The 10839-nt window shown below is 40.5% G+C and overlaps 1 long non-coding RNA gene across 1 annotated transcript; it reads right to left on the bottom strand.

The window, feature by feature from the left end:
* Positions 1-413: 413 nt before the first annotated feature.
* LOC119013141 lies at positions 414-10745 on the bottom strand. Its single transcript, XR_005072697.1, has 3 exons — positions 7656-10745; positions 806-967; positions 414-714 (listed from the first exon to the last, which is right to left on the bottom strand). It is a non-coding gene; the product is annotated as an uncharacterized LOC119013141 (long non-coding RNA).
* Between the last annotated feature and the right edge of the window lie 94 nt (positions 10746-10839).

The following is a 10839-nucleotide window of genomic DNA, read 5'->3' as shown; positions in this document are numbered from 1 at the left end:
AATTTAATAAAAATGTTAAGTTAAGAGTCCTAAAGCCTGGAGATAACTTTTGTCTAGCATTTTTTGCGAATTTGGTTCTCTTGTTTCAAAATAAGTGGACTTTAAAAGTATATGTTTTCAGGTAAAAGCCTGTAATAAGCCCTTTGGTTACCACAGGCTTAAGACATTTTCATGTCTACGACATGAAATAAGTTAATACTCCACATGTTAATTATAAAGCACTAATGTGTCTTAACAACAGCGGTTGCTAATGAGTGTCTGAATGAGACTACAGATGTTAGCAGGGACATTCAATATCAGCACAGCGGACACGTAGACGCATCTACTCACAAGTCCGCCTTTACAGGCTGACTTCAGTAACTACCTATTCACTAACAAGACCACACCAAGTTTTACTGTTTAAAGTAGTTTATTTAAATGATGGGAACATTTGGAGAGGCTAGTGAAGAGGGGTCAGGGTGGCTGGATGAGTAAAAGGGGTCAAGGTTGGTGGATAAGGAGGGGTCTTTTAGAGGTGCTGCGGGATTGCCGGGCCGTCTAGAAACCAGGGGGGTGGTCGGCCTCAGAGTGGGGGTATGTCTCGATGGGCGCATGTCCTAATAGGCGTGGCTTCATCTTCCCCCCTGTGGTTCCTGTGCTGGATGGCTCTGGTCCTTGTTCTGTGGTATCTTCTTGCCATGGATGGGGATGTCGAAGGCTGGGCTGCGGGTGATCCTGTAAGAAAGGATGGTGAAGTAAAAGAGGGGGTCTGTCGGGGAGGGTTATAAAAACTTGAGACAAACAGACGAGAGATGGTTTGGCTTACCTATGTAGGTTTCACAGGTGATGGGATCAGGGCGGTGGAGGTGGTTGAGTTGATTAGACGCAGGTGGTTTGATTGGCTGGACCTGGGTGGCAGGTCGGCGACAGGTTTGGTGTGGTCCAGTTCTTGAACCTTAGTTGTAATAACTCCCATTTGTCACTGAAACTTTACAATTTGCACATTGATCAGGGTTCATACCCAGGCTCACCTAGCCTTAGAGACCCACATAAAGTTTGACCAACGACTCACAAGGGACCCTAAGGACTCTGAAACTCAGAGCTCACACGTGTCCTTAAAGACTCCTACGCAGAGTTTAAAAACAGCAGACTCCTCTCCAGTTAGTTAGAACTGAAGAAGCTTCTTGGACGAGGGGTGAAACATCTTCAAGAGACTGAAACTAGTCCAGTTGCCTTCGATACAGTACCTAGGTTGACCTCGATGTAACGTGTTTAGAGCCTAACATCAGCTTTTAACTCCTGGGGATTTCATGTACACTTTGAAAATCATGAAAGTGGTGCGCATCCATCTCCAGTATCATAAACATGTGTTTATTTCCTGCAATAATCCAAAATCCAACAGAATATTCCCATAGGCTTTTTTGTCGAGGTAACCAGCGTGATGCTAACTTCCATATTAGCATACAAAAGTGCGTCCTCCCTGCAGCTCTCTGTCGGTGGATGTTCCCACTGCCATTCTGACTACTTCAGTTAATAATTTGACTGCCGCCTCCTCTTCCTCGCTAACGCGTTTGAATCTTTCAGCCGTGCAGAACGGATTTCACAGTTGCAGCGGCTCATCAGGATCCGTCTGTAAACACCGCTCGCGTTCTGCATGCTGTAGAGAGCAGATACTGTACGTTCCTGGTCAATTTTTTATCACGGTAGAGTTCTCATCACAGAACAAACCTCATGCAACATTGAAGCGGGAGGGCATATGTTAGTGGCAGTGAGGGAGAGCTGACTGCTGTACAGGCGGGTTTGGAGAAGCTGAAGTGTGTTTCCAACCGAACCACACGCCATCCCACTCACTAACACACACTCCTCTCCATCTATCCATCCCCACCGTCTGTGTGTCAGCTCATTTCAGTTTCTTTATTGTTGTCGTGTTGTTGTTGTTGCTGTTTCTGGCGCTCGCTGTCGTGTTGAGAAAAGGTTCTGTTGGGATATTTAGTGTGTTTTTGTTTGTTTGGGAGTGGGATGTTTCTCTGAGCTTTACCTCGCCTACACATATCATCACATGTTCCTTTCTCCTCTTCCTCCTGTGCTTCTGTCATTTAGCTTTTATCCATCTATCAACAGCAGGGAGAGAAGTGTTCAGATCATTTACCGAAGTAAAAGCAGTGGGGGAGGAGGCTGCATGTTTTACCTCACAGGAGGGAAATACTTTCTACTTTTATCCAACAGCTTTAGTTACTAGTAACTTAAGTTTTAACATTATGTCACAATATGGTTTCTGGTTTCTGATTTTACCATTCTTGGAGTTGGGATGAATCTTCTGTGAAAAACATAATGCCTGATCCCAAATTATGCTTCTTTTCCACCCGTCTACCCTGCTCATAGTGTAGAGCAACAGCTAACGTTAGCTTGGAAATGGAGACATAGATGAAAAAGTAGTATTTAAATGGCAAACCAACCAAATTACCATCTGAATCTGAAGGAATTATCTGATGTCATTTACTCGAAACATAGCTACGTTAGCAAGCAAGCTAACATGACATAACAATAGCTAGCTATAATAAAAATATCAGAATATAATTCACGTTTTGTAGAGCTGAAAGGAGTCGAATTACAGAAAATGATTTCGTATTACATATTTCAAGGCATCAAACATTTGATATCGTTGCTGGATTTGTCGAAAATGATAAACAAAACTCAGCATCCAAGAAGCGTCCTTGTTGTGGGGAATTACTGAGTGCATTAGAGTCCCACAAAGAGCCTGCAGCTGGAGAGGTGAGATTTGTTTATCTTTTTCGACAAATCCGTCAACAATATCAAATGTTTGATGCCTCGAAATATGTGCTGGGACCCTGTTTCTAATGTTGCTGAAGTTTGGTGCTGTTCTGAGCATTATTTGTGGCTTTTTGATGGCGATTTATACTGGGATCCATTTACTGCAGTGTATTGTTGTCGTGCGGTCGTTTCTGAGGATGCTAAAACTACGTCCGCAAACTTTATCTCTCGAGGGGGGGTCCTACTCGGTGTCATGTTGTGTTAGACCATGGATTAAATTTACACCAGAATATCCCTTTAAGTTACATCACGGATATAACAAAACATGTTGTTTTAAGACAAACAGCAACGTTTTCCTAAACCTAACCACACTATGCCCATGTGATGAAGGTCTTGTACATGTGACACTGGTAAGCTGCAACAGTCATGTTGTAATCAGAACAGTAATATACAGTATGTCATAATGGGAGTCAGTTGCAGTTGACCTATTTAGTCATTAGGGTATGAGGATGTGATGTCAAATCATGAAACAGTCGCAGTTTGGTTAGGTTTAGGCACCAAAACTACTTGATTAGGTTTAGGAAAAGATTATGGTGTGGTTTACACAAGTTCAGCTAATTGAACTTCGCTTACGCCAGCTAGCTAACATTAGGGCAGTACAGTACAGTGGATTCATACTGTAGAAATCAGCCATTCTTCTTTTGCAAACTGGTAAACACCAAGACAGTTGATGCTGACGAAACACAGATACCACGCGATACTGATGGCGTTACAAACATTGTTAGCTGGAACCAACTGTCGGACACAGAGATAAACAAAACAAAACATAAAAATGATCTCTATGACCTTTTGGTATGTTACAACTCCCACATTTAAGTTAAAATAACTCACTGTTGACTTTTGGTGTCGCACAGGACACTAAAAGCCACCACGTCACCTGACTTCCTCCTTTGCTCCTGTCCTTATTACTACAGCCACAAGATGTCACAGCTTAAAAAACGTTAACATGGGTGGTACTAGGTCGCTTTCAGAACCCATCCAGCTAATTATATGGGGAAAGTCGTTCTGTTCGGGTGCTTTCTCCACAACTGCTGCTCTCCACAATCTCCTCTGCAACAAATGAACATTCGTGGAGACAAGTATTACCGTCAACAGTTACACAACAACTGAGTTCACCTCATCTGCTGAAGAAAATAGTGAGATGTGGTTGAAGCGGCACAACAAGCTACTTAACCAACCTTGAGCTCAATAACAGACCTCATTTGCCCAATAAGAAGACAGTTTCTGGGTGTTAAAACAAGAGAGGAAGCTGTGAAAGGAGCCATTTTAACAATCCTCACATTCAGCTTCATTCAGTGCAAAGGACTCTGTAGTCACAGCCGCTTTCAAGGCCAAAACACCAGAGAGCAGAAAATGGAACGTGTGATTCTATCGAGTGCACTGAGAGAACGGGGCTGTTTTTTAAAGCATCAGAGGACGTTTTCTGCTTCAGAATCCACATTTACACTGTGAAATAAAGCTCACATACACATGTGGACTGCAACAAGCTGCCGTCTGTGCATGAAGTCAGTTTCTTATTTGTTTTCTACAGAGCCGACCGGAAAAATTCGATTGTTCCAAGAGCACAAATGTGACTTGTAGATTTGTTTTATCCATTTTTTCCTCGACAGCGGGATGCAAATTCACAGATATCTCACAGTCGGCCTCCGTTTGCTTTAAAGTCTCTCTCTGAAGGGGAACAACATTCGGCTTCTGGTTTTAAAACAAAGCCGCTGATTGTTTGAGGAACAGGTACGACGGTGTGACATTGCCTCTCCGGCTTCATCTATATTCCAGTCAATGTGTTTATTTGGCTTCGACGGCGTGACACATTTCCAGCAGAGCCCGCGTTGCCATGGTTTGAGCCGAGCATCAAACCATGGAAACAGTAATCAGGGGGCTACAGTGGCCCGATCGATTTCAAAGGGAGCCAACAATATTAATTTCTGACAAAAGAAAAGAGTGACGTTGGCTCAGGGTTCTCTGCGAGTGTCTGAGAGGGCCTTTTTCTAATGAGATGGAGATTTGAAGGGTGTTTCTGTGAGGCTGGACAGATTCAACGCGCCGGTTGCAAATTAAGATATGCACCATTTTTCAGAAAGTGACATGTTTTGGTTGATAGCAGAGAATATATCAGAAATATAAATCACTGTGAGAGATTTAACCTCACAATCCTGCCAATTTAATATTTCAAAGGACCAATCTGGAGATATTCTCTGTGCTGAATACTGTCAAGAATTCCCAGAGTGATTTAAAGTATTATATGTGTATCAGTCCGATATCTCTCTTTCCTCTGTGCCAATAAGCGCCATTCTCATCTAAAAAAACAGCCTGGTTTCACCAAATAGTCGCTCAAGTATTTTTGTGCCTTATCACAAGGTATGTTTTGCTTTCTCTGTGCAGTTTTGGAGCTTAAACGTAACAGTCAAACAGTCCAAAGGTCAGTGTATCATGTGTTTGTCAGCTAGCTCTATAAAGTATAACGGCACGTTGCATATCACCAGAGACATTATACTAAGAGACAGACAACTTTTCTAACCCTCATAGAAAAGTCTGTAACACCAGAGATAGCAGTTGTTGGACACATATCCGTCTGCTTTATAGCAGCAGAACCGAGGGATTCACGACAGCTCCATCTGATTTGGTGCAGCAGCAGACAGACTTCTAATGGTCGTAAAGAGGAGGATATCACACCACTGCACAGGATGGCCAAGATAGGCGAGATTATTCACAAATGAGACATTAAACATTCAACTTGTATTTGTTCAAGTTTGCTCTGATGGGCTGAGCTGATGCGTCACGTCGCGGCACTTGGTATTCAACCATAGGAGAGGTTTATATTGTGAAGTACAACTTGTGCAGAAAAAGTGTCTTAAACTTTATTTTGACGCAAGGTCACCAACAATTTTTTTTATTTTTTTTTTATCAGTTTTGACGGATGATTCTTAACATCCCTGTGACCATTTAAAGTGAAGCTCTGGCTCTATCCCCAGCAAGTCTGACAGGAGCCTGGTCTTGTTAGCCTGTAATACCTGCCAGGGGGCACTGCCAAGTTGCAAGCCTTGCTTAAAGGCTTTTGATATTATGTATTACTACTAATTCTGCTAACTGTGGAGCCATTAACAAGCAAAACTGGCACTAGAGGGATGGTTAGAGCTTTTTTCCTTCTTTTTTTTTTTGACTTCACTGACTGCTGTTTTGTCACTTTTCCAGTCTGAACAAAACATATTCATAGAGTAAGTATGTGGTGTTGAATTGGAACGCAGGATAATTAATTCATAATTCATATGCGGATTTGTGAAGTGCATATTTGGCTTTTAACGGCGCAGAAGGTCCCAAAGCATTATTCTATATGTACGCTGAGCTGTGCACATGAATGTATAATCCGAGTCATGGAGGATGCAAACATTCAGCAGCAAAATGAAAAAAAAAAGGACGCAGGCGTGCATTTCATTAGGAAGTCAGAACTGACATTTTCCTCATAGATTATTTTCCCTGATGGTTAATTAACCGTTACTAACCGCTGTAGCCGTCACACGGAATATCCATCAGCTCACATCTGTGAAATGTTTTATCATCACCAAGCAGACCAAATACCACAGCAGATCCTGGCCGATAGAAGAAAATGTCAACGCTCTTTCCCATGAATCTTTACAGTACTCGTGCTTCAGAATCACAATAAAACCAAAAAAGGAGAACGTGGGCAAAACTATCATAACCTCATGATGCCATAGACCTTTTTATTGATTTTTTTTTTTTTTCAGTTTTCACAACAGCAGCAGTGCTTTTTTTTGTGCTCCAAGTGGGGTTGGATTTCATCCTCCAGAGCAGAGCAGGTTACAGTGCATCGCCTATGTGTGCAAAAGCGTTGTACAGCAGAAGCTAACCTGGATGAAATGCAACTTCCACTAGATTGACAGAGCCACCAGATGAGTTTCACACTGAGCTGATCAATACTGTACACAATGAGGCTATTCACCACAGAGCTGCAACAGAGCAGGATGGTCACGGTGAGTCCACGCTGTGAATTTTCGGCCAACACATCCAACATGGCTGCAGAGAAAAGGAGCCTGTGTGGTCTCTGGCAGCCATCTTTGATGTGATTCAGCAGGACTTTCTGTCATGTGTAATTCTTTTTTTTTTTTTTTTTTTTTTACAGAGGCCCTGCAGTTGTTTTGTGACAGCTTCCCCGGATTATTCAGGGACAATTATTCATAATTTTTTTTCCACCCTTTTATTTCGCAAACAGTGCACACAGAGCGCTGCAGGGATATATTTGTCAGCTAACCTGGGAGCTAGCATCGTCCTGGTTCCCTCATTGAGCTTTCGGGTTAATTGCGGGAAACAAACTCTGTGGAAAACGCAAGTTTACGACACGCGTTTGCTTCGGCAGGATAATCTTCACAAATACACTCCAGCTTTATGTATTTTTGGAGCACAATGCAATCGCCAAAAGTAAGCTAACATTAGGCTACAAACAGAGTAGGACCATGAAGAGTCTTGTCTTACTACACTATACTACACACACATTTATTACCATAAAAGAATCAATCCAAAAGTTGTTGGATTAAGCTGTTACAGTTAGAATAGTTCGTAGCTGAAGCGAGTAGATGAATCTGCATGTTTGGTCTGATGACATTTAATGACCACGATAACCTCTGTGTGTTTACAACCGCTTTTTTGTGCGATGCATAAGCTTGGGGTGTTATCTTACATGTTTTTATGTCGTAGAGCAAAACGTAAAAATCTTTTAAAGCTTGTGTGAACCACAGACCTTATTTCAGACATTCAGCCGAAAAGCTCAGGAAAAGAAAACACAGCTGACTTGAGACGAGGGAACCAGAAGTGCAGAGATGCTAACTTACTTGTGGGTTTCAGGACTTGTTCCTGTGACACTTTTTGGCGAATAAACTCTTTAGTGTTCCTGCTGAGAGCCTGATGAACAGATTGATACCACTCTCATGTCTGTAGCATGTTAAAGAGGAAGTGAGAGCGACCAGGCGGTTATCGTAGCTGTGCAAGTGTAAAATGTCAGCATTGTACGTTTCTGCAAGTCCACGGATAACGTTAAATTTGTACATTTGTATACGTAGTCGACTTTTTAACATTTGTCCGTTTGAACCGCTGGATGTTTTCAATGAGGCCCGAAGACATTTTCCTGCCGTGTTTGTGGCGACAGGACCAGGTATTTCAAACCAAAACGTGATGTCTTCCTAACCCTGACTGTGTGTTTTTTTGTGCCTATATGTGACATAAAATTGAACGCAGAGAAACGTTAGCATTGTAATAAAGATGTTGAATAAAGATGAGGGCCTCAACTGATAAATATATCAGCTGTTTGCAGAAACGTTGGGTGTTAACTGACATTTATTTTGGCAGTTAGGTTGCTTAGCATAAAGAACAGCTAGCATGGCTCTGTCCAAAGTTTAACTAGACCTCAAGACGCCTCCAAAGCTCAGTAACTAACACACCACATTTGTTTAATTTGCACACAAACGGAGATGTAAAAACACTAATGTGCTGTGTGTGTTCGTCACTGAGCTCGAGAGGTGTTGGTGGGTGTGTTTTATTTACTTTAAAAAGAGACATGCTAGCTGATTTTCTCTTTGCTTCCAGTCTTTATGCTAATCTAGGATATTTAACCCCTGGTTCTAGCTAACTCCATGAATTTTACATGAGTTGCATTGTGGGAAACGCAGGCACCAGGTTGTATAAAGGAGAAAAAGAAGAATGTATGGAATAAAAAGGTCAGTATCCCACGATCTGCTGCACCTATTTTTTGATGCTGTCGTCCATCATGAGTCCAACAGCGCTGTGCGAGTATTCATTGGCAGAGAGTGGCACCAATTGTTTCATCTAACTTTTGGCAAGAAAACAAATAAGCCCATTTCCCAACTCCATACCTAAGTTGAACAGGACAGGGCACATTTTTTAGATCATATTCTGAGATTTTTTAATTCACTGCACGACATGAACAGGGCTGTAGCCACGGCTTTAGAAGTACTGAGAGCGATGTCCCTAATACCCACCCCAAAACATTATTTCTCTATTATCAACAATGGCCGAAGTGCAGATAATGTACTTCAAGCTGGACCAATACTGCCTTACAGAGTCAGAGAGCAGTGACTGGAGGCAGGTTAGCCAAATGCTAACTGGTAAAATGAGAATTTAATTTATGTACCTTTTACAATATACCTATGGACAGGATTAAGGATTTAAGAAACAAACATCTAACATTTATGGTGTCAGGCTGAGATGTTGATGACAGCTGCTCACGCTATGCTAGGCTAATAGTGTTATTTTTGCAGAACTAGATTACCCCGTTTTGTCATGTTTTAGCTACTTATTTAGGCTATGTATGATGACAAAACAGAATAAATCTCGTACCCTAAAAATTGCCTTAGCAGTTACAGGAAAGAGGTCGGAAAGACACGGTAAAATTTAGCTGTGGCTAAGACTAGCTGTAGCAGTGTCCTAACTGCAATGGTCTAACTTGGTTAGGCTAAAGCTAGCTAGCTGCGATTCAAGCTTTTTCTTCTACTTTTGCTACTTCACCATGCGATTTTTTTTTCTGAAATTATACATTTTGATGACATGCTGATAATTTACCAGGCAAAACAAATGTTTTAAAATTCTGAATTGAAGAAATTGCGGAATTAACCTCTTGAAAACACATTTATGTGTGTGTGATTAAAATTCCTCGCTAGGTGGTTAAAGCCCCTTATTTCCTTGCTCCTCAGTTGTAGCTACAGTCCTGGACATGTGGAGCATGATTCCATTCGTTAGTATTATGTCATTGAAGTGTTTGCCTCTCTTCCTGACAATCTGCAAACAAACAGATTTTTTTTTTTTTTCCCAGTTAGATTTTTTTTTTCTTTTTTTTCCCCCCCAAACATGTTCTTTTGAGGGATCAGCAGCAGCAGCAGCAGCAGCTTGACATTTAACATGTGACGGTTCGGTTGGAGAAAAGTGTGATTTGGATCAGAATACCGTGACATTTTCCAGCGTTTAAAAAAAATCATCTTTCACAAGTTTTTGCAGGTGTGGACACAAATGCCAAATTCCATCAGGAGACTGTAGATATGGAGGACTGAAACTGCCCAAGTCAAAAATAAATACAGCGATAAATAAATAGCTAATTTTACCACGAATGCAGTAAAATTGTGTTAGAAATAAGTGAAGGCATTGATATTCACAAAATGTTATTTTGATTAGTAATAGTTTTAATCCTCTTCTGTATTTATTACCTCCTGAGTAGATTTCCATCAAATTTGGACGGATGATGGGTTTTAAACCAGAATACCCCACTTTACTTGCACTTTTTCAACATTGTGGGCATTGTTGTTCCTGATGAACAAAAGAAGCTATATTTAGGTAGCTGGCTGCTATGGGTGAGTACAATTTGGATGTGGATTGAAATTTAAATCCAATTTAGCAGAGTTAAATGTTTTATTTTAATATTGGATGAGGTTTGATTGAAAATAGGACTGTTGGGCCTTGGTGGAGGTATGCACTCTACGCTCTAGAATACCGTTCCAGTTTACCTTTGTATTATATATTTTTTATTTAATTCATTTATGCATTTTGAAATGTATTTATGCAATTACATATTGTCTATATCACTAAAATTGAAAGATAAATAGGAAAAGAAATACACAGGGGAATAAGAGGCAAATAAACACCGAAGCAAACTGAAACAAATTTTTGAATATTATTTTTGATGAATTTAATTGCACATTCCATTATTTATAATAGCAATATATCGATATTGACGATAAAAATGTTGTGTATATAAATATTGTGAGAATAATCCAGCCCAGATGTTCTCTTGCTTTTGTTTAGCAGTTCATAAAATGTTCTTTTTGTCGTCTTTTTTTACATATATGGTTCTCTCTTCACCATAATGCACTCTAATCTATTTGACATAACACAGACAAAACAAACAGTAATCAAAGGTAAAGATGAATTTGACTGACATATAAATATATATATATATATATATATATATATATATATATATATATATATATATATATATATATATATATA

The sequence above is a fragment of the Acanthopagrus latus genome, chromosome 22 (genome assembly GCF_904848185.1).
Source record: "Acanthopagrus latus isolate v.2019 chromosome 22, fAcaLat1.1, whole genome shotgun sequence".
NCBI classification, from domain to species: Eukaryota; Metazoa; Chordata; class Actinopteri; order Spariformes; family Sparidae; genus Acanthopagrus; species Acanthopagrus latus.
The sequence above is the reverse complement of the archived record's forward strand: the minus strand, read 5'-3'. Positions and strand labels throughout refer to the sequence as shown.